We start from the raw sequence: 25,258 nt of genomic DNA on the forward strand, positions 1-25,258 counted from the left end.
CCCTCTCTCTGTCCCTTTCCCACTCACGCTCTGTCTCTGTCTCTCTCAAAAATAAATAAACATTTAAAAAAATTAAAAAAAAATAAGGGTCTCTGGTGGTATGTTTCCTTTTTTCTCTTCCCCCCACCCAACTCTCCATATGTTCATCTGTTTTGTTTCTTAAATTCCACAAATGAGTGAGATCACATGGTATTTGTCTTTCTCTGATTTACTTATTTTGCTTAGCATAATACATTCTAACTGTATCTATGTCATTGCAAACAGCAAGATTTCATTCTTTTGGATGGCTAATATTCATTGTTTGTATGTATGTATGTATGTATGTATGTATGTATGTATGTGTATATGTGTGTGTGTGTGTGTGTGTGTGTGTGTGTGTGTGTGTACACCAAACTTTATTTATTCATTTATCAGTTGATGGACAATTTGGGCTCTCCCCACAGTTTGGCTATTGTTGATAATGCTTCTATAAACACTGGGGTGCATGTACCCCTTCAAATCTGTATTTTTGTAACCTTTGGGTAAATATCTAATAATGCAATTGCTGTAAGGTAGGGCAGTTCTATTTTTAGTTTTTGAGGAACTTCCATACTGTTCTCCAGAGTGGCTACACTAGTTTACATTCTCACCAATAGTACAAGAGGATTTTCCTTTCTCCACATCCTTGCCAATACCTGTTGTTTCCTGAGTTGTTAATTTTAGCCATTCTGACAGGTGTATCTCACTGTGGTTTTGATTTGTATTTCCCTGATGATAAGTGAAGTTGAGCATCTTTTCATGTGTCTGTTAGCCATCTGGATATCTTCTTTGTAAAAGTGTCTATTCATGTCTTTTGCCCATTTATTCACTGGGTTATTTGTTTTTTGGGTGTTGCATTTAATAAGTTCTTAAGAGATTTTGGATACCAACCCTTTATCAAATATGCTGTTATAAATATCTTCTCCCATTCTGTAACCTGTCTTTTACTTTCAAAGTCTGAAAAACTGTGAAACTGAAAAGAGATCAAGAGATGATATTCATATTGCTAGCCCATATTTAGAGAAGGATTCAACTGTCTTCTGAACATCCCCCAAACTCAACACAATTTCCTTCCTCTCCTATATGCCAGTCACATTGCCACTCATCTCCCTAAGGACATCCAGTGTTTGACCATGTCTGACCAGGTTCCTGCATGCACCTTACTGTTCCACACCTCTGGCCCTGGACAGTAACAAAGCAGGATTCATAAATACCATCTGGGACACTTATGACTGAATAATTATTGCTGAAATCCTAACCATATTAAATTACAGAAATGCACCTTCTAGTATTTCTCTCACTACTAGATGAGGAGCTCCATAAGTGAGGGAGGCATGTCATTTTCCCATAATGCAACACAGTGCCTGGCTTTGTGTTGTCTATTGTGTCTGTCACTTAAGCTGAGTTCCTTTATTCTCCCTCTGATCTTTCTCTTTAACCTCTGTACCTATCAATCACGCCTTTTGAATCCATCTTCTCACCTCTATCCTTCATGCCACTACTATGTGCCCTCATGAAGCCACCCAATGTCCTGAGATACTGTCCACTGTTTCTCTGTCAAGTCACTTTCTATATAGTCCATTATCAATCTAAATGAATGCTTTAATTGTTAAATGCTAATGTTAATTTTTTTTTATTTTTTATAACATTTATTTATTATTGAGAGACAGAGAGACACAGAGAGTGAGGAGGGGAGGGGTAGAGAGAGGGGGAGACACAGAATCTGAAGTAGGCTCCAGGCTCTGAGATGTCAACACAGAGCCCAACGTTGGGCTTGAACTCACAAACTGCAAGATCATGACCTGAGCTGAAGTCAGTCGCTCAACCAACTGAGCCACCCAGGCGCCCTGCTAATGTTAAAACTTTTAAATGACTCTACGCTATCTGTAAGATGTTCAAAACTATTATTGTGGCATAAACTTCCATAATTTGCTCTCCATCTGCTATTCAAGCAATACTGTGTATAATCCAACATCATTTTCTTTCTTTCTTTCTTTCTCTCTTTCTTTCTTTCTTTCTTTCTTTCTTTCTTTCACTTCTCAGTAATACCTCTTTGAGTTGAATCTTCTTGCTCTTGATCCCATGTCAAGAATTATTTCACAAGGAGGCCAGGTACAATTTCATTGGTAAATTTGTAGAAATTCTCAGGAAAAACAATAAAACAAAATACTTTGCCAAGAAAACAGATCAAAACACAAAATAAGTACATATTGTCATTTTTAAAAATAGCATAAAAAAAGAAAATTTCATTCTAATCTAACTTAGGCTATTCAAACTAACAGTGTATGACAAAAATATCACATTCCAATCTAATTTGCAATATGAGGACAATAAAGTAATGCATATAAAAATCCAACAATTTAAAACTTTTAATTTATACTTACTTTTCTTTAATGAAAAACAATTATATTTAGTATTAGGAAATATAATCTAAACAATTATATTTAGTATTAGGAAATTAAACTCACCAATTAATAGATTAAATGATGAAAATGGCACATCTATCTCAATATAAATGGGTAATCACCTAATAAAATTCAATATTCATGAATATGTCAGCAATATATGGATAGTTCTGTAATAATATTAAATTTTTTTCCTATGATAAACCAATAAGAAGAATATACTTTAGAATAAAAAATTATTTAATTTGTATTAAAATTAGTGTTTTCATAGGGTTCTCTAGATAAACAGAACCAATAGAATATATATAGGCATATAGGAGGAGATTTATTATAAGAATTAACTCACGAGGTTATGGAGGTCAAGTCTCACAATCTGCCTTCTGCCAACTGGAGAACCAGGAGCGCCAGAGATATAATTCAGGCCAAGGCTGAAGGCCTGAAAATCAGGTATAAACAAACAGTATAAGTCCCAGAGTCCAAAAGCCTAAGAACCAGGAGCTAAAATGCCCAACAGCACAAGAAGATGAACATCCCAGGTCAATAAGAGAAAGAGAATTCACCTTTCCTCTGACTTTTTGTTCTATTCAAGCCTTCAATGCATTGGATGCTGCTGCCTATATTGTTGAGGGCAGATCTTCTTTACTAAGTCTACAATTCAAATGCTACTTTTTTTCCAGAAACACTGTCAGAGACCCTCCAAGAAATAATGCTTTGCCAGCTATCTGGGTATCCATTACCATAGTTAAGCTGACACACAAAAGTAAGCATCATAGTTAGAATTAAGATAAGGGTATCAGTTATCACCACTATTATTTAATTATTCCATAAGTAGTCAACACATTAGTAAATATATACATATATATATACACATATGTATACGTATATAAGAAACAAAATTTTAATTTTTTGTAGATTATATGACATGTCTTCAGAAAAGCAAAATAACTACTGCATAAATTATTAGAAATTTTAACATATTTCTTTGCAGATAAATTATTTTTCTTTACCAAAAGTATCACATATAAAATGTATATCCCATTTACAAATCAATAGGAACACAACATGTCTGTAAGAAAACTTTAAAAGTAATGGTTAATATCAAGATGAATATGATTATAAAACTTACTAAGGGGCATTAGGGTGCCTAAGTGGCTCAGTCGGTTAAGCCTTCAACTCTTGATTTCAGCTCACGTCCTGATCTTGGGGCTTATGGGATCAAGCCCCGCATGGAGCTCTGTGCTGACAGCTCAGAGCCTCCTTGGGATTCTCTCTGTCTCTGCCCCTTCATTACTCACACTTTTGCTCTCTCTAAACTTAAAAGAAAAAAAACTTTAAAAAAAATTAATGGAGTATATATCATATTACTGGATAGTAATTTTCAAACTATTTTAAAATAGTGACACTTCCTAAATTAATGTGAAAATTCAGCACATTACCAATGAAAGCAACATTTCTTTTTCTTTGGTCTCAAATCAAACATGAATAAAGCTAAGAAAATTCTTTGAAATACAAATAATGTGAGTGACCTAGTCCTACACAGCATTAAATTTTATTACAAAGTTAAAGTGATTAGAAACATTTGATATTGATGTGGAAACAAACATATCAATGGCACAAAAGAGAGAATCTAAAAATAGATGCGAATGTGCATGGGAAAATAATATATGTAAAAGTTGGCATATCTACATAGTCTAGATCATTCATCAAGTAGTATTGGGCCAAATAGCTTATAATTTGGAAAAAAAAAAAAAAAAACACGTGGAAAATAAACCTGGACAGCTACTTTACTTGCACTAAAATAAATTCCAAATGGACTTCAAAGTGTTATGCATGTAAAAAACAACCAACATATTGTAAGAAATAATTTATAAATATCTTTCATTTTGAGGTCGGGAAGCTTTTCTAAGTATGTTGCAAAATTCAAAAGTCACAAAAGGAAAAATTTAGTAAGTTTTAAAATATAAAATCAAAAACTGTAAGGAAAAAAAGGAAAACCCTTAACAGAACAGAAAGACAAAAATATGAGAGTCAAATGAGTGATAATTCCAATGTATAAAATAAAGTCCTATGAATCATAAAGTAAGCAAAGATCAACACAAAAGAAAATTTAGCAAATTTCCCCAACTGACATTTTAGAGTCAAAGGTATCCAATGCCCTAAAAACATACAATCAGTTTCTTCACCTCAATAATACAAGAAAATTGTGACTAGAAACAGTGAAATATTATTACCATATGGCTGACAAATATTTTTAAATGATGAATAAGGCAATTGGCAGTATTTATCAAAATTTTAGTTTTGCCTATTTTTGATTCCATAATTCCAATTCTACATATCAATTCTTCACAAATACACAAGTGGCAAAGATTTCTGTGTGAGGTTGATATGAGTAGTTTTTGTAGTAGGGAAAACCTGAAAACAGCATAAATATTTTCAAAAGGGCAAGAATAAATTAGCATACAAACTACATAATATGAAGTCATTAAAAAAATAGACATGCATGATATATTTGCAGGTGAAGAAAAGGGTATTGTAGAGTCAAATATAAAGTAAGATCCTACTTGTGACCAACACGTAGTATTTATGTTAAGAACACATGCCCACACTGAGATTTTTTAGAAATACGGAGAGACTATAGCAATAGATAGGGGAGTGAGATTGGTGTGTGACCAGGAGGAGAGAGGACATAAAGACCACTGGAGAAGACAGTAAAAATTGCTTTTTAATATTATATATAGTCCTGTATGGCTAAGAGATTTGTACATTAGCACATACTATTTGTATTATATTTTTTAAGGAAAAGAAAGAAGAAAGAAATCGTGCTAATATTCATGTTCGTATAGAAGGGTTAAAACGTGCATCCTCTGGACAATTTTTTGGCAATGTAAATTATGAGAATTTTTTGGAACCATCATAAGTTTAATTACATACATACAATCTCTCTCTGTATGTATGTGTGTGTGTATACATATACATAGACACAGTATTATATTATATATAAGCCCAATTACGCTTAACTGTTTATGAGTGGATGCCTATTGAAGAACTGTCCCTAACAGTTAAAATCTGGAAACAATCTAAATATTTTATCAATAATGAATTAGTTAAATGAATTATGATTTATTAAGAGAGTACAGTACAATATTAAAAATATTGGTGCATATCTCTGTGTACTGGCAGAGAAAGTGATCCATGAATTATTAAGCAAAACAAAGAGGTTGTAGGACAGGACCTAAAATTCCATCAGTTTTTGTAAATTAATAATACCATTTACATAACAATAATATGAACTATTAGTGTATAGCCTATTGGTGTACACATGTAAAAAATCAGAAATAACATGAATCTGTTAACACATATATGCCGCATATAAAAATATTGATATAAACTTGGATATATTTTAAGGATAAGATTAAGGAAGTTCTCTAAATTTCTGCTCTCCTATTGATAAATCCTTTCAAACGATCACTTAGTACTCTTAAAATTACAAAATAAGAATATATTATTTATAATTCAAAACTACCTAAGTTTTTAGATGTCTACATGAATTGTTAATATGAAGCATGTCTTGGTGAAATTAAATATACTGTCTTCTTCGCAAAAAGGCAAATGAAACTTAATCTATATGTAAATATATTAATTCAATGTCATTCTTGTAAAAATATAAATACCCAAGAGCTCAAATACTGCCTTTTTGCACAAATGACACCACTCATACAGGTGATATTAAAGGGTAGGAACACTCCACACGATTTTTACAGAAATTAGCTTATCTCTCTGTAGGCCTAAGAAATACACTTTCATCAGTGCCCATATCCTGTAAGTGGCGGTCTTCCCTCATTCAATAACCTAAAAATAGTTCTTAAGGACAAGATTTTTCATCCTCATCTCTGTGGTTACAGTTGAGAATTTTTTTCTTTTACAGAACTATAGAAATAGATGAGCCACATCATCACTAAGCAACTCACTTCCACCTTATGCATTATTTGTGCACTCTTAAACACTGAGAGCTTGTATTCTCTTATGAAAAACTTATTCCCATATGATATTATGACACTGAAGCTGAAATTCACAGAGATAATATTAAAAGAGTTAATTACATTTTCAGAAGATTTTATCTTCTTTCAGACTTTGGTCATAATTAAAACTTTTAATCACTTTTACTTTGTGAGTTGAAGAAAAAATTAAGTATAAAATTTTGTATGGTATAGGAACTCAAAGTAACTTATGAACTGAATCTAATATATACAAGTAAGGAAGTCTATGTTAAATATCTCATTTAGATTGGATTGAAAGAGGTAATAAAAGCATGAGTAACATGATTTTCTTAAACATATATTGACCAAAAGACTATTTTAATAATAATAATTCCTTACCATTCAATTTGGAGTTAAGTATGTAGATTTTAGTTTCCTACGCATACAGTATTTATGCAACTTAGAAACTCTAAATAATTTTCATTTTACGTAAAGTCACAGGAGGGCAAAACTCAAAAAAATAAAAAAAAACCCTCTAAAATTCAAGCTGATAATGAAAATAACACCAAGAAATAAACAAATAGATGGTAAGATAGGTAGACAGATAGATAAACACATACATGTAGATATCTGTTGTAGGCTCTAAGTTATAAAGTCAGAGGTTGCAGGGTAAGATAAACAGATACCCTTCCTTCTGCCCATATCTTATGTACACACATTTACTGAACTACACATACGTATGTAGACACAGACATACGTATATAATACATATACACAACACACACACCTAACACTGCATCTCCTGGACTCTAGAAGCAGAATGCCACCTCTCAACCACACCCATGCTCACTGAGCAGTTTAAAGGCATGGCTACTCCATACTTTAGGGCTGTTTTTTAATTTTGAATCATTTCCTCTAGCTTTCCATGGTAAAGTATATTTTTTAATATTTCATATAAAAAATACTGAATGGCCTTATTAGCTGCAAGCTATAAATGCCACAAAACAGATTTGGAAATTGGAACACACCCAACATAAATGGTTACCAACAGTGAATGGGAAGGCATACGAAACAGGGCAGTAAAGCCACCACACAATATGAGGAAAATCATTAAACGATCTGGAAAAGCATCAAGATGGCTGGCCTCTTTGTAGTTCCAGCACAAAGACTGAGACTTATTTCTAAATATTTTCCCTGGTGGGGAATAACAGCTTGAAAATAATCCCAGATGTATTCATTTGTGTAACCATTTGCTTCTTGTAGCATATAGGCATGGAAAAATTATTGAAGGCTTCAATTCTGGACTTGTATTTTTTAAATGTCAGGCTTTTGAAAAATAGCACCATTTTTCTTTAAAACCATTCATTTACCTGGAATGTTGGCCAGCAGGCCTATAATATGGACTTGGTTTTGTTAAGATTGAAAAAATGCCCAATGGCAAAAGAGGAATGGGCAATTCCAGTGGATATAACTAAATATGAACCCAAATTCAAATGAGCAAATGTCCAAGCAGAGAAAAAACAATGTTTTTATGTTTCTAAGCTGGCCAAGGATTTCTAGATCCTGTTAAACATAAATTTAGAGAAAGAACGCAATCTAGAAGGTTTCCTTTAAAAATACTGGAAGCAGAGCCTGTGCAATAAAGTGTAAGCAAGTTCATTTTTTACTCAGGCATTTTTTTCCTTTGAAAGTCTCTCAGTTTGAATTTATTCTAGACATTGAGACAAGAAGCCCAAAAGCTAAACGCCATTTTTAACAATCAATTTTAAAACACAGATAGAGGAAATTCACAGTTCTTTTTCAATTGTCGGCCAATTAATTTAAACTCAACTTTTCAAAGTTCTAAAAATATAGATTATTTTAAAATTTAAAGAAATATACATATTCTAAATGTAGAGTACTTAACTGTCTGCAACAGAGTACTTAATACAGAGCATCAATACTCTGTTAAGTATTAATTCTGCTTTCTACATCTGAATATACATTACTTTTTTTTAAGTAGAGTCTGTGGGAAGTGTGGTATATGTGCATGTCTATGTGAGTATGTGTAGAGAGAAAAAGACAGTGAGATTATAATCAGTGTCTTTTTCTTCTACTTGATCATATTTTGTTTTAAAAGTCAATGGGGAATATCTAACTTTTTTTGGTAGGCATTCTAGTGTTAAAGTAAATGTTGGATAATATTGTTATTATTAATAACCGGGTTGCTGTTTGGAACGTGAAGAGGTGTGTTTGAATCCATCATCCATTTTACAAATATTATATTTGTATATATCCTATATTATGCCAGCCACATTCTGGCAACCAAGATTTCAACAGTGGCAATGAAGTTTCAGTAAAACCTTCCTCTAGAACGCTTCTTACGAAAACTTAGAAGCACATTCCTGATCATCTAAGGAAAACAATTTGAGATTAGAAAAAAGTAGGAGAGCATTTTTTTTTTTTATTCACAGAACTCTGGTTTATGGAGAGTGCCCCAATCTGATGATTTATGTAAATGATTTATCATCTATGCATGTGTAACTGATAGCCACCAACTTAGAAGGGATGCCTTTGACGCTAGTCGTCTGCTGCTTGGAGGCACACACACTAGGAGCGACATGACAATGAGACCAGAAGGAACGGATTGGATTAATTTCAAGTGAAAATAAGGAACTCAATCTAAACTATGTAAAACTCACCTCACTCTGATTTATTGCTTTTTCAGACCATTGAAGCTACAAATAAAATTTATGAGGGAAGAACAATAAATTAGGATTGGATAAAGGCACAATTTTAGGCCTCAAGTTGCTTGTACAGTTAGATTTTAGCACATAAAATTGGGAGCATAATACTAACAAGTTAATAAAATCAGCCAAGTGCTGACATGTAAAAACAATTTTTTTTTAACAATTGGTTGGTCCAATCAGTTAGCCTTGTTGACAACTTGAAATTTTGAAAACCTACGTTACTTATATTCGATGAACATTAAAAATGTAGGAAAGTTCATGGATGTATGCAACAGAAGTTCATTGGTCTTGGAATACATTTGGGGGGTGGGGAACTTGCCTTTAAAGTTAAAACTATAAAATTACCACATAATAAAAGGCTGTGCTTTGAACACTAATTGCCCATTTACTTATTTTTTTAAATCTCTTTTCCTATAATTATGGTGTGATGTATAAACTTTCTCTGGTTTTACTGAGGTGTGTTTTATATATTTTCAGTTCTACCGCTCTTTTCCATTTATTCTTAATTTTAATTTTACTAATATGCATTGGTATCAATCAGGCATCACGTCTACAAAGATTCCTACAGCGTTTTAATTGAGAGTAAATTGCCTTCAATAAATGGGGCCTCCTACTGGCATAGAAAACTGGCCCACCCTAGTGGCTGGGCACAAATGCTCATTTGAAGAGTTAAACCGAGGCACGATAGCCCACTTTGTCAGCTGCCTAGAGGGACGTTGTCAAGTCTGGGACCCTGCTGCTTTATTCCTATAACTGTGTTTTAGAAACACCTCACAAGTGGAATTGTGGTTGCCTCATCCAGAAAATGTGGAAAGGATTAATGTGGCATGTAAAACAAATCACTCCTGAGCTCAGCTGAGAAAGTGGGTATTAAAAGCACTCCAGTCAAAAGAGCTTTAGTGAGAGGGTCACGGTGATATACAGTCAGCATATGTTGGGCTGGTAATGCTGCAGGGTGTTTGGAAATGGTAATGGTCCATGGGTGTAAAGTCTTTCAAGACCTCTTAAAGACACATGTGTTTCTTGAGCGTGTTCTCCAAACAAGGACCTGTTATGGGTTAGATTCACTGAAGCTTTTAAACTTTATTGATTGGTTTGTGGGATTCCAGGTTCACTCACTGCTTAAAAAAAAATCTGTTGATAAACACAGGCAAGAATCCCACTTTAATCTTAACCTTATGAATCAATAAACAATGTGGGATGTTGCCTCCTCATCGATTATGGTACACACTGTTTATTTTTATCATGGAAGTGCTTGCTAGTTTTCAGAGTTAATGGGCAATATATCTATGTTGTTCTTCTAAATCCAGGTGCTTTGTAGATTTATTTTGAAGGGAAAGAAAAGGGAGACACCTGAAGATTTCTTGCTATTTGAAATATGAACCATAGCCTTAATAAAAACTTGTGGGTTTCAAGTTGAGAGAGAACAAATAAACCTGCTAAGTGTAATTTCATAAACTGAGACAATTTTCCTTGGTATTTCCAATTTAGGAAGGAATTCATTAAGATTTAACATTATAATGCAGATACATAACTGTAGCCACAGTTGAATGCACTCTTAAGGAAATAAACTGTACTAGTTTTCTATATGTGGGTAAACTGTTTCTGCCTATTCTCGGTTTGGTTTATATTTTGCACTTTTTAAATGGGATCCTTATCCTTTTTTTTTTTTTTCCCTGGAAGGTTATACCTCATCAATTTATTCACTTTTTTAAGTAAACTACACCAAAGGATCATGCAAAATCTTTGAAAAGATGAAAGCACAGGCAAAGCTTGCAATAAATAAGGGCTGATGTATTTAAGCAGTTGTCAGCACATGTACTCAAAACAAGCATGTGTTTTTAGATTAGACCTGGTAAAACATCAAGACAGGTTAGCAGGAAGTACTAGTTAACTAACCTAAAAATCTCCTCAGTAAAACTAAACAAATAAAAATATTATGTGAGGCTGGAAAAATTCAGGGTGCTCTTGGATTTGGGTTCAGTGCTCCTGAGTTTGACCCCAACTTACAACCATGACTGCAAATATTTTTTCACCAACTTCAAGCATGACATTATTTGTTACCTTTACTTTACTGCAGGCCTGGTAAAAGTCAAGATCAATAATTTCACAGGAACATTTCCACTCTACACTGAAAATACAGCCAACTTGAAGGACACAGCAGATATAAAATTTCTTGCCATCTCTGTAAAACTCATAAAGCATCACCACCACCTTGTGTTTTAATTGAACTTCCCGTCTTAGGCCCATTCATATCATTGCTATCTAACTCACACATTCAGTCAGGAGGAAGGTCTCAAATAGGAGTACATAGCCATTGCATGGCCTATGAAGAAGTTATGTACAGAAACAAGATAAAAATGTTGCAATATAATATCAAGATGGTAAGGGCAAATGAAGCTGTCAATATCATATCGTTGTATTTTACTACAATATCATGGCTATGGCTATTTAATATTCAAAGAAGCAACTAATGTTGCTGCCTTCCATGTGCTTGATTGTGGCTAAAAGAAACACATAACTTTCTATACAAAATGCTTGGAGGACTATGAGTCACTTCCATGCACTGACTGCTTGCATAGACTTTCGAGCTTCAGTTGCATATATTCTATGTGAAAAATTTTCAGAATCCACAAGTAAGCATGAATCTGCAGTCGTATCTTCCCAATTTACTTCTAATTACTGTTCCTGGGGCTTCCGTGGCAATAAGGTATTTCTGCATTGTATATAAATGGATGCAACTTTTATGTTTTCTACTAGAAAACACCAGTCACAAATAGAAAACAATTGAAAACTCCCTATTCTAGATTTAAATTTTTTCAAATAATTTTTCCGAATAAGTTAAACACCCAGAAAGTCAAAGTGCAATGCCTGTCTGTTCCATATTACTGAAACAAATAATTTCTTTTCATGTCAGAATGATGACAGCAAATGCATGATCTTGACGACAGTCTTTCTTTTGTTGTCAGGTGTGTTCGAGTCTGTGTGTGACATTTTAGCAGCTTTAAACTGAAAATTATTCTGGGCCTGAATGAGAGATTCTGCGACGCCTAACCAGTCCTCAGTTGGGAAATCACTGACCACTTGTCCCGTGTACTCAGTGGTCCTGACTTTGAATGCTTCCCCAAACACACTAATTGGAGACCTGGACTATTTTGAGTCTTGCAGCTTTCCATGTCCCCCAGACACACTGCACATGAGGGCAGACTAACCCTCACCAAGATGGGCGGCACACCTGTACAACAGATGACCAATTTGAAATGTGCAAAGAAAAACCTCCACAAAATAATACGATGTTTCCTTCACGTGGTGTACATACAATTCAGACAGCTAAGGGGCTAAAGCATGCCATTGAGCTGTAAGTTTTCATTGCTAAAGACATTTTATAGGGCTTAAATTTTATATAGTCCAGTATCAAGTAGTACTCTTAATTGCATGACTTCAAAGTAGACACGTGAGCCCTACTTTCATATTATTTTAGTGGCAAGCAGTCATGGCCCTTCCAATTGTTCCTATGAGGTCCTATATTAACATCATTATTGGAGATTTTATTTAACTTCAATTTTAGTGAAAACTATGCCTCCTTCTTTGAATGGGAGTTTGAACACTGAGATTAAATTGATAGAGAAAATCAAGTCTGAATCAGTTTACAGCCCAGAGGTACATTGTGAATCCCATAAAGCATTGTTGCAGGAACCTGGTTAGTGTTCTGTACACCTGCTTAATGTTTTTTTCATCATCACAAATGTCAAAGTGCTCGGTAAGTCACTGGGGTTTGAATGACAGCCATGCACTAAGCAAGCAGTTATGTTTTTTCACTACCAAATTGGACCATAAATGATGAAAAAGAGGTCAAAAAGGAAGTATGGAACCATACAAATTTGAAAGGGGAAACTGCTAATAGCCATAAACCCGGTGCAATCAAAGGCTTGGCAAGTCATTGCAAATTACCTGCTCTGTGAATTACTGATCGCACTGCATTATGATATAGAACTTTCTAACTCCTTTCATCTGTAGTAACAGGCTTTCTAATAGCTCACAGATCAAAAGCAAAACACTGCCAGTGGAATTTTGATACAAATACACCAAGGTTGTACAAGTATAATGCATATGAATAAAATGTTAATATGCATCCAATATTGCATCTAGTCCATTATTTAATATAGTATATGCATTTTACAAACCAAACCCACTAATATCGTACTTACAGAAAGAGATGACTGGTAAGATATGCTTAATTTAAAAGGAAGATGAAATCTTGCATGATACTTTCAGCAGGGATTAATGTAGGTTGGTATGCTTTAAGCAAGATCTTGGCAATCTTTCAGATGCAAGAGGTCAAGTTCCTAAATCCTTTTCTTCTAGCTCAAGACTCAGGCATGTGGAAGTCCCTCCAAATATTGCACCGCCAAATATTGTTCCTATTAGGGAAAATATCTGTATCAATAAGTTTCTTTCAAAAAGATGTGTAATGCCCAGGAAGGGTGAAGTCTCCTGGTCACTTTAATCAGACTTTCCGCTTGTCTCCTTGCAGGAGATAGTATGTACCAAATAAATGGACTGTTTAATTCTAGGTAAATAGCCTGGGGGTGGAGGAACTTTGGATGATGAGACATTTTATAATACAGATTTGGCTGAAGTATTGCCAAGCTAGATTTTGCAATGATGCAAAAATACCTCTGGTGCCTGGGTGGGTAAAGGGATAGAGGCAGACAAGGTTGACAGTTGGAAAAGAGAGATAGTTGCAAAAATCTTGGATCCTTTATATTTGATAATGGCTGATATGCTTGAAATTGAAAATCATTTCAACTGTGTGTGCTAGATGTGGGTTCTTACATAAACCACTGTGATTCTTTTTAAGAAGAGTTTAGTTTGCTTTTGTAACAATTAACCATCAATTAGTGTTACTTCCTCTCATGTTGAAAATAGAGATAAGAGAGATACCATACCTATCTTTATGGGAAATGGAAATACATAGAGACATTCACATGAATAAAGAAAGTACAGATTATAACAGTGCTATAAAGAATATAAGCACAAGCCTGAGAGGGCTTTTGAATAAGACTGCTATTTGAGGTAGAATGATCAGGAAAGACTCTCTGATGAAGTAATCTAAAATTTGGGATATGATTAATATGAAAAAGCTAGGCTAGTGAAGAATTGGCTAGATGGACAAGATACGACACATGGAAAGAGAAACAAGCATAAAGACCCAAAGTATGTGAAGGGCCAAAAGTGTTGATAAAGAGCAAGAAACACAATGTGGCTGAACCATAGTAAGCAGGGAAGAAAACAGAAAATGACGAGATCAGATAATCTAAGGCTGTGAGTCAGAGTAAGGAGAAGCAACACATTGGAACTGGCTATTCTGGGGAGAACACCGGATCTGTGAGAAAGAACTGAATCAAGAAGACCAGCTAGGTCAGCACAGAGTTGCCCAAGTGAAGGATGATAGTGGTTCAGGTTAGAATGGTGGCAGTGGAAGTGAACAGAAATGAAAGCAACATGACTCACACCCATCAAGTCCCCAGAGAAGTCCTGAAAGGCTCTCAGCCTTCCAGTCCATGTGATATAGCAGCCGAACCTTCTGGTTCCAGTGTTTCAATGAACGACTCTCTACCCTCAATCAGAAATTTTGGTTCTCCCACTAACATTTCCTTGGTGGGAAAAGTACATAAATTGGTGAAGTATTGTGTGTGTGTGTGTGTGTGTGTGTGTGTGTGTGTGTGTGTGTGTTTCTACCTATTTAATGAGCAAACTACAGAACTCAGTGACACATACAAATTACTTCCACAATGTCTGTTTTAAAAGTGGTTTCAAATCTCTGTGGCATGAGGTAGGGTTATATATCCATTGGTCAATAAATTGCAGCTGATTAAATCTGAGTCACTGAGGTGAAGTTCTTATTTTTGTGGGGGAGGTAGGAAGAATGGGAAGTTGGCTGGTTATTAGAGAAATGGGTGTGAGATTGGGGAGGGGTTTAGAAAAAAATGACTCAGTTCTCTTCTACACATTTTTGCATATTATTTTTAAAAATAGCATGCATCAATGGCTATTTTGCATAAATGAAAAAAGCTTATTTAAAAAAAATTTTAACGTTTATTTATTTTTGGAGAGAGACAAACAAAGAGCGAGCAAGGGTGGTAGGGCAGAGATAGAGAGGGAGACACAGAATCCAAAACAGGCTAACAGCACAGAGCCCAATTCGGGGCTCGAACTCACAAACTGTGAGATCATGACCTGAGCCGAAGTCAGTCACTTAACCGACCGAGCCACCCAGACACCTTGAAAAAACTTTATTTTAAAATTAGTTTAAAACTTTTTTCTTTTTACATTTATTTATTTTTGAGAGACAGAGTGAGACAGAGTTCAAGGGGAGGAGGGGCAGAGAGAGAAGGAGACAAAGAATCTGAAGCAGACACCAGGCTCTGAGCAAGCATTCAGCACAGAGCCCAAAGTGGGGCTCTATCCCATGAACCATGAGATCCTGACCTGAGCCGAAGTCGGACACATAACTGACAAAGCCACCCAGGCACCCCTTAGCTTAAAACGTTTGGAAACAGTGTCTGGAGACTTTCTGCAATCAGTATCAGATCAAAGAAAGAAGGTATGAGCAAGGAAAAGAGCAGACCAAAAAGATCAGAGGCTGTTTAAGGGACTGTCTGTAACAGAAATTCAAAAGTCTGCTCTCCTAGTCAAGCCCAGGGCCAGGGTCGTGAGAGGAGCAGTTGGTAGATACTACTAGATAGTCATGCCTGTATTTCATTTATAATTGCTGGTGATATATAATTGTTTTGTGAACCACATATAGTTTACCATAGAGTACAGATCAGTATTGATGAACTCTTGTGTGTTTTATAACCAGACTTAATTCATTAGTATAAACAACAATGGTCTATAAGTTATCAATAGCTGATACCACTAAAAGGAAGACCAATAATCAGTATGTCTTGCAGCGGGGATTCCTTAGTCCTTTCTTGCCATTGCATACAGAAAAAAAAGGATGATATTTGTATAGTTCACTTGAGGAAACTAGAAGGGATTTAAGAGTGTCTATAAATATCTTTTTGGAGATGAAAAAAAGCATCACATTTTCTTGACATTAAATAATTACAAAGACACAAAGCATTATGGAAAATATTAAATGTTGAATTTGCACCATACTTACAAATAAAATCTTTTCAAATTTTCTTTGAAAAACTGGTTAACTTTCATGTTTATTATTTTATTTTTTAAGTAAACCCTATCCCCAACATGAGGCTCGAAGTCACAAACCCCAGATTAAAAGGAACATGCTTTTCCAACTGAGCCAGCCAGCTACCCCTTTCATCTTTAAACTACTTGCATTTGGAAAGCTCAATCAGGTCTTTCACTGACAAATGTAATTGAAGTTGGCATTTCTGAGGGCAAAGTGATTGTTAATCCAATTAAACTTTTTCACATAAGCTATCTCAAACTAAGACTCAGAAAGTGTATGCATTGTCAGAGCATGGACAAGCTCAAATGTCACTAAGAGAACGCAAATGTCAAAAAATTATATAAGTATCCCATATGTGTGAATACAGGGATTGAGACTGCCACTCACAATTAAGCCTATTAAGAATCCTTGTAATGGGGCGTCTGGGTGGCTCAGTCGGTTAAGCGGCCGACTTCGGCTCAGGTCACGATCTCGCGGTCCGTGAGTTTGAGCCCCGCAAGGGGCTCTGTGCTGACAGCTCAGAGCCTGGAGCCTGTTTCAGATTCTGTGCCTCCCTCTCTCTCTGACCTTCCCCCATTCATACTCTGTCTCTCTCTCTCAAAAATGAATAAACGTTAAGAAAAAATTAAAAAAAAAAAAAAAAAAAGAATCCTTGTAAAACTCTGCTGCCACTACAGGCTGTATATCATGGTCTTTAGGTATGTGAGACCTGAACTCAGCTATAAACTGGTAGGGTCCCACAACTAGTACAACCTGAACCCGAGTCCTGAATAGAGAGATACCCATGGATAGAACAATTATTAGCATGAGTGAAGACTATTCAGATTGTCAGATGGCTGCAGATATTACTGGACCTTCCTTCGAACATACTGTTTTGTAACTATTAGCCAGGGATCGTTTCAATGTTGCTCATAGTTGGAGGCTACTAAACACGGATATCAGCCACCTCTGGCCCTATCTGGACTTTCTAGGCCTGAGAGAATAACTTGCTATACATCTGCAATTCATTGTTTAGGCTATGTGCTGGAAAGTTATACTTTACAAAACAGTCACTGGACCAGGAAGCTACCTCACTACATACACACCAGCCTGTAGAACAAATAGGCCCAGTCATGGCCCAAAAGAGGCATAAACTGAAATTTCTCTTTGATACACTCATCCCAATAAGCCAAAGGGAAAGGGGGGAGAAGTGGAATGAAGGACAAAAAATAAATGACTAGTTTTCCAAGAGGACTGTTGCATATTCTCATTAATATATATTTCTGGCTAATATTTACAACATAGCGTATGCTGGCCTCTTTCTGAAAAAAAAAAAAAAAAACAAAAAAAAACAAAAAAAAAAAACACAAAAATGCTCCAGATTATTTATTTCTTCCCTACCTTTTAGATGTGGAAAAAATAAGGCAGCACAGGTTCATTGTTTGCCTTAGGTAATAATATTTAATTTATAATGACAGAGAAGCAAGTTTATTAACTGAAGTGATACAGAAAGAAAAATTAGTATTTCTCAATTTTTCTCAAAAAACCTTAATCCTTCTATTTGAAACATAATAGCTGATGTTCCCCAGATGATGAACTTGCATATTTAAAAATAATATTGCAAACATTTTATCACAGAGTAACTGATCCAATATTGAATTAGAATCTGGATCCCTCTGGCCTTCAGTCCTTGCTTTGCTTGCTGTTTGTGCTCATTGCTAAGCTTCCTCTCTCATATTCATGGAAATTTATTTATTTACATGTTTCCTTTCACATGACCAAATGCACATCCAGAGGTGTCACAAAAAAATAATATATCAAACCAAAAGAGTGTGTTTTTGCATATATACATGTAGCATACTATTTTTTAACCACAACCTAAATTTTTCCAGTGTTTTCCCATAACGTGTATTTTCCTCTGAAAAAGAGAATTTGAAAAGAATTGCCAAATCTGTCTTGGAACTTCCACTTTAAATTCAAAACAGATCCCAAAATGTCTACTGGGATATATCTCTAGTATGACTAAGAATGTGCACCTGTGATTACCTAAACCAGCCAAAGAATGGCACCATTGCTTCACATAAATGTAGTCACAGATATTTTTTATATGGTTATAGAATTTTGTCATAAATCCCATGGCTCAGTGTAGAATTCTATCTGTCCTACAGGTCCACTTTTTGCCTTTAGATAACATTTTACAGCAAAAGCCTGATGTATTGCTTCTGTCACCCTTTGACCACTAAAGGAACTTAGAACAGCACAATGGGTGAATAATAAGGAGTCAAAGGGAATTTTCTGCCCTTCTGGCTCAGTCCATGCATATGGTCATAATTTTCCAACTTTATGATAATAAGGGGAATGCATTTATCACCCCTCTGCTCCTTCTCAAGTTGATCCCCCACTGTTAAGTTTAGCAGTTGGCTATCGATAATATAGAATTATTAAATAATATGGAGGGTAATGAGTGAGATGGCCACTTGAGTTTCACAAGGAAATAATAAATGGTGGAGAGAGATTTCCAAGTTTGAGGGACAAGTTCAGAAAAGTATTAACTAAATCAGATGGTTATCTTACAACTTCTGAGAGTTAAAATGAAAATTAAAGATAGCTTGAGAGATCTTAGGCTAGTTTGTGCTGTCATATTCTGCTCCAGATAAGATAAGCCATTATCAGCACTGGGAAAACTACAATGAAAACATAAATTATTTTCTTCTTTAAAATTGGAGACTGTGCCTAATATTCCTTTACTTGATTTATCTACATTTGCTTTACAATTTGGATAGTTTCATATAACTGAGGTTTAAAAAAACCTGATTAAATAACACAGTGATTTCACTTGGATTCAATACTCTCAGTTTTCAAAATGGGGCAAGGAGAAAGAAAAACAATCAATTTTTTTAATGGGAAAAAATAATGAACAGTTTATACAGGAAGATAATCAAATGATTGAAAAACACATGAAAAAGTGTTCAATATCATGAATCATCAGGAAAATGTAATTTAAAACCACAATGAGATACCTCTAAAGAAAATCTAAAATTTAAAAGACTGAGAATACCAGATGTTGGCGAGCTTAGAGAGTCACCAGAATATTCATACATTGTCAATGAGAATGTAAAATGGTACAACCACTTTGGGAAAATATTCCTTTATAAAACTAAACAAATGTCTACCCTATAATCCAGCAATGCTACTCTTAAGTATTTACCTAAGAAAAATGAAAACATGTGTACACCAAAAAGACTTGCACAAGAATATTCACAGCAGCTCTATCACCAAAAGCTTGAAGTGAAAACTACTCCAAGCTTCCATCGAGGGGAGAATGAATGAATAAATAAAATATAGTATGTTCATGCCCTGGGATATTACCCAGAAACAGAGAGGAATAAACCATTCATTACAACATGGATGAATCTCAAAATCATTATGCTGAATAAAAGAACCATTGCACAAATGAGTAGATATTATACAATTCATTGGAATGACAATGAAGTCTAATATCAGTAGATTAATCTATGCTATAAAAACTGGAACAATGACTCTCTTAGCCGAGGGCTAAAAGGTGAGGATTATGTTGGATTTGACATAGTAATGGTCTACACCTTTAAAGAGATTTTAGTTCCATAGATGTACATACTCATTAAAAATCATGAAATGAGTGGTTGCTAGGAAGGAATATTGTGGAGAAGGAAGATCCTGAGCTCACCTCCTCCCATGGACACACTGAGACAACAAGTACATGCATTACAACTCTCCCTGAAAACAATCAAAAGACTGGCAGAATAAATCTTCCAGAGCTAGTCATAGAGAGAAGACCACTTTGGAAATAATAGGTGGGATGGAGATGTGATTAGGACCCAAGCCTCCAGTGTGACTAACCACAAATGGGAGAGATATAATAAGCATGGGGGAGCAAGGACATCAGACTCCTTACTAGGCACCCTTGGCCCTGGGGACTCACACTAGGAAGATGGGTGTCAGTCTTTGAAAATCAGTGGGGCTTCATTCCAGAGTCTTTAAAAACCAGTGTGCTTTACTCCAGGAGAACTGAAGGGCAATGTAAAACTAAGTCCCCACACTTAAAAAGCCAACATACCAAATAACTGAGCCCAAGACCCAGCACAGAAGCAGCAGTTTGAAAGTGCCTGGGGCATACATAAAGGAGATTTATTGACTAATTTTAAGACATGTACCAGTGTAACAGATATCTACAGAAATTTTCTCTGGCAATGAAGGAGCAGGTAAGCACCATTTTTCTTGCCCTCCCCCACCCTAAATAGCCAGACACTTGTGGGAGTCTGTGCTAACATTCTCCATCTACGGGGCTAGCACTGTGTGATCCATTGCAGCATCTTCTGTAGATGTGCCACACCTGACCTGCTCACACTGGCAGACACCACTCCAAAGCAACTCCCACCCCCTCTATACCTGGGAGGCAGCCCCAGCTGGGACCCATATCCTCCAAATCAGCCCTACCCTGAGGAGGGAGGAAGTTAACTCCACATACCACTGTGCCCACAGGTCCTGGAGTTGAGCTTCTTAGTTGGCAAAAAAGGGACCAAGTGCATGCATCCCACACAGAGGACACTCTTGGAAGCCTGGTCCTGGTTACCAGTGAGGATTGTGGTACAGGGCACCACAGGACCCCTTCTACACAAGGCCACCTTGTTTAAGATCAGCAGATGAAGGTGACCTACGTAATACCAGGAAATAGAGAGTTAGAAAACATGAGGAGGCAGAGGAATATGTCTCAAATGAAGGAACAATAAAAAGGCAGAGAAAAAAGAGCTAAAAGGAATGTAGATAAGAAATAGGGTGGATATGGATAAAGAGTTCAAAGTAATTGCATAAAGATACTCACTGGACTAGATAAAAGAGTGAATGAACTCAGTGAGAATTTCAACAAAGAGAAAGTATTAAAAAACAGAAGTGAAGGACAATAAGTGAAATGAAAAATACACTACAGGGAATAAACAGCAGATTAGAGGATGCAGAAGAATAGATCAGCAACCTGGTAGACAGGGTCATGGAAAGCAACTAATCTAAGCAACAAAAAGAAAAAAAATCATATTAAAAAATCAGGACAGGTTAAGAGAGCTCTATAACATAAGCATAATAACATTTATATTATGGGGACCCCAGAAACAGAAGAGAGAAACAAAGGGGCCAGAAACTTATTGGAAGAAATAATAGCTGAAAATTTCACTAATCTGGAGAAGGAAACAGACATTCAGGTCCAGGAATCACAGAGAGCCCCAAACAAGATTAACCCAAGGAGGTTCTCACCAAGATAATAAGTTAAATAACAAAGATTAAACATAGAGAGTCTTAAAAGCACCCAGAGCAAATAAAGTTACACAAAAGGGAAACCCCAGAAGACTATCAGTTGATTTTTCAGCAGAAACATTTCAAGTCAGAAGGAACTAACATGATATATTCAAAATGCTGAAAGGGAAAAACCTACAACCAAGAATATTCTACCCAGCAAGGTTGTCATTCAGAATTTAAGGAGAAATAAAAAATTTCCCAGACAATCAAAAGCTAAAAGAACTCATCACTAGCAAACCAGGTTTACAAGAAATGTTACAAGGACATCTTCAAGTAGAAAGAAAAGGTCACAACTAGAAGAAAATTATGAAATACAAGAATTTCACAAGAAACAACAAACATATGGTAAAGGTAGTAGAGTGATCACTAAGAAAGCCAGTATGAAGTTAAAACTCAGAAGTAGTAAAATCAAAAATATCTACAAAAACTAGTCAAGTGATATAAAAATGAAAAGATGTAAAATATGATATATATATATAAAACGTGGAGAGAGGAAGGAGTAAAAATTTAGGGCTTTTATAGTGTGCTTGAACTTAAGTGACCATCAACTTAAATTAGAGTGTCACACGCATATGATGTTGTATATGAACCCCATGGTAACCACAAACCAAAAATCTATAATAGAAAAACAAAATATGAAGAGACAGAAATCCAATCTTAGCACTAAAGAAGACCTTTTAACCACAGGGAAGAGAGCTATGAGGAAAAATAAGGAACAGAGAAGAACTATAAAACAACCAGAAAATAATTAGCAAAATGGAAATAAGTACATACTTACCATGTAAAAGGACTAAATGCTCCAATCAAAAGATATAGGATGACTTAATGGATGAAAAAGTAAGACCTATCTATATGCTGTCTACAAGAGCCTCACTTCAAACATAAAGACACATATAGACTAATAGGGAAGGTATGGAAAAAAAATACTCCATACAAATGGAAGAATAAAAAAGCAGAGGTAGCAATAATCATATCAGACAAAATAGACATTAAAACAAAGACATGAACAAGAGACAAAAAAAGAAAGGTCATTATATAATAAAGGGATCAATCAAATAAGAGGGTATAATAATTGTAAATATCTATGAACCCAATGTAGAGGCACTTAAATATATAACGCTTATATCAACACACATAAAAGGAGAAACTGACAGCAATACAATAAGAGTAGGAGGCTTTAACACCCCACTACATTAATGGACAGATCATCCAGACAGAAAATCAATAGGGAAACAGTGGTCTGAATGTCACATTAGACTAGATAGACCTAACAGATGTGTATACAACATTCCCTTCTAAAACAGCAGAATACACATTTTTTTTTAAGTGCACACAAAATATTCTCCAGGGTAGATCACATGATAGGACACAAAGCACGTCTCAATAAATTTAAAAAGAATGAAATTATATTATGTATCTTTTTCTACTGCAACAGAGTGAAATTAGGATTTAATTATAAGGGGTTAAAAACAAAAACAAAAAAAAACTGAAACATAAAATATGGAGACAATATATTACTAAACAACACATGGATCAACAAAAAAATCAAAGAGAAAAATCAAGAAATACCTGAAGACAAATGGAAATGAAAACACAATGTTCCAAAATCTTTGGGATCCAGCAAAAGAAGTTCTAAGAGGGAACTTCATAGCAACACAGGTCCACTTGAAGAAATAAGAAAAATATCCAACAATTTCACCTAAACCCCAAAAAAAACTAGAAAAAGAAGAACAAGCAAAGCCCAAAGTCAGTAGAAAGAACAAAATAATAAAAAAGTCACAGAATGAAATGAAACAGAAACGATAGAAAAGATCAATGAGACTAAGAGTTGGTTCTTTGAAACAATAAACAAAATTGGTAAACCTTTAGCCAGATCAATAAAAAAAAAAAAAAGAGCCCTCTCTCTCACACAAATAAACTTTAAAAAATAAATACAAAGGATTTTTAAAAATTCATATAAAAATTATATGCCAACAAACTGGACAATCTATAAGAAATGGGTACATTCTTAGAAACATACAATTTTCCTAGACTGAATCAGGAAGAAATAGAGAATCTGAATAGATCAATAACTAGTAACAAAATTGAACTGTTTATCAGAAAACTTCCAACAAACAAAAGTCAAGTATCAGATGGCTTCCAAAAAACAGAAAGAATGCTTCTAAATATAATCTATGAGGTCAGCATTACTCTGATACTAAAATCAGACAAAGACACCACAAAAATAAAATTAATAGACCAACATTTCTCCTGAACACAGATGGAAAAATTCTCAACAAAATATTATCAAACTGAATTCAAAAATACTCTAAAATGATTGTTCACCACAATTGAATCAGATTTATTCCATGGATTCAAGGATGGTTCAGTACATACAAATCAATAAATGTGTGGTACATGACATTAACAAGATAAAGGATAAAAACCATATGATCATCTCAATAGGTACAGAAAAAACATCTGACAATTTTCAACATGCATTCATAATTAGAAACTCCCAATAAAGTAGGTTTAGAGGAAACACATGTCAACTTAATAAAGACAAACATACATGACAAACACATAGCTAGCTAGCATCATTTAATAGTGAAAAACTGAAAGCTTTTCCCCTAACGTCAGGAACAAGGCAAGGATATCCATTCTCATTTTTTTATTTAACATGGTACTGGAAGTCCTAGCTAGCTAGCTATTAGACAACAGAAAGAAATAAAAGGCATCCAAATTAGTAAGGAAGATGTAAAACTGTCAATATTTGCAGATGACTTATACTATATATAGAAAACCCTAAAGACCACATGAAAATCAAACCTAATAGATCTAATAAATGAATTCAGTAAAGTTGGGAGACACGAAATGAATATATAGAAATCTGTTGCATTTCTATACACTAATAATAAAATAGCAGAAAGGAAAATAAACAATCTCATTTATAATTGTATGAAAGAGAATAAAAGTACCTGGAATAAATTTAACCAAAGAGGTAAAAAAACTGGACTCTAAAAACACCGATGAAAAACAAAACAAAACCCAAAAAACAAAGATGACACAAATATATTGAAAGATGCAAAGATATACAATGCTCACAGACTGAATTAATGTTAAAATGTCCATACTACCCAAAGCTATCTACAGATTTAATGCAGTCTCTCAAAAAATACCCAGTTTTTGAGTTGAGTTTCACAGAGATCCAACAGAAAATTCTAAAATTCATATGTAAGCACAAAAGTCCCCAAAGAGCCAAAGCAATCTTGAAAAAGAAAAATAAAGCTGGAAGTGTCACAGTCCCACTATAGTACTGACACAAAAACAGATACATAGATCCATGGAAAAAATTGAGAGCCCAGAAATAAAGCCATACATATATGGTAAATTAATCTATGACAAAGAAGGCAAGAAGATATAATGGGAAACTCTTCAATAAATGATGCTGAAAAAAATTGGGCAGCTACAGGCTAAAGAATGAAACCAGACCATTTTGTTACATCATATACAAAAATAAACTCAAAGGGGATTAAACACCTAAATCTAAGACCTGAAACCTTAAAACTAAAATAAAAGATAGGCGGTAATCACTTATACAGCAACCTTAGTAATATTTTTTTCTTAATCTCTCTCCTCAGGCAA

General features: G+C 34.9%; 1 protein-coding gene across 1 annotated transcript in view; it reads right to left on the minus strand.

Annotated features, from left to right (window-relative positions):
- LOC132679235 (uncharacterized) overlaps positions 1-2,859 on the minus strand; it is a 126,725-nt gene extending 123,866 nt beyond the window's left edge. Inside the window, exons 1-2 of the mRNA XM_081795047.1 lie at positions 2,770-2,859; positions 2,068-2,187 (exon numbers count right to left, since the gene is read on the minus strand). The gene's annotated coding sequence lies outside the window, so the exon portion shown is untranslated. The remainder of the gene's footprint in view (positions 1-2,067; positions 2,188-2,769) is intronic.
- Between the last annotated feature and the right edge of the window lie 22,399 nt (positions 2,860-25,258).

Source organism: Panthera onca, chromosome A2, assembly GCF_046562875.1.
Source record: "Panthera onca isolate mPanOnc1 chromosome A2, mPanOnc1 haplotype 2, whole genome shotgun sequence".
Lineage (NCBI taxonomy): Eukaryota > Metazoa > Chordata > Mammalia > Carnivora > Felidae > Panthera > Panthera onca.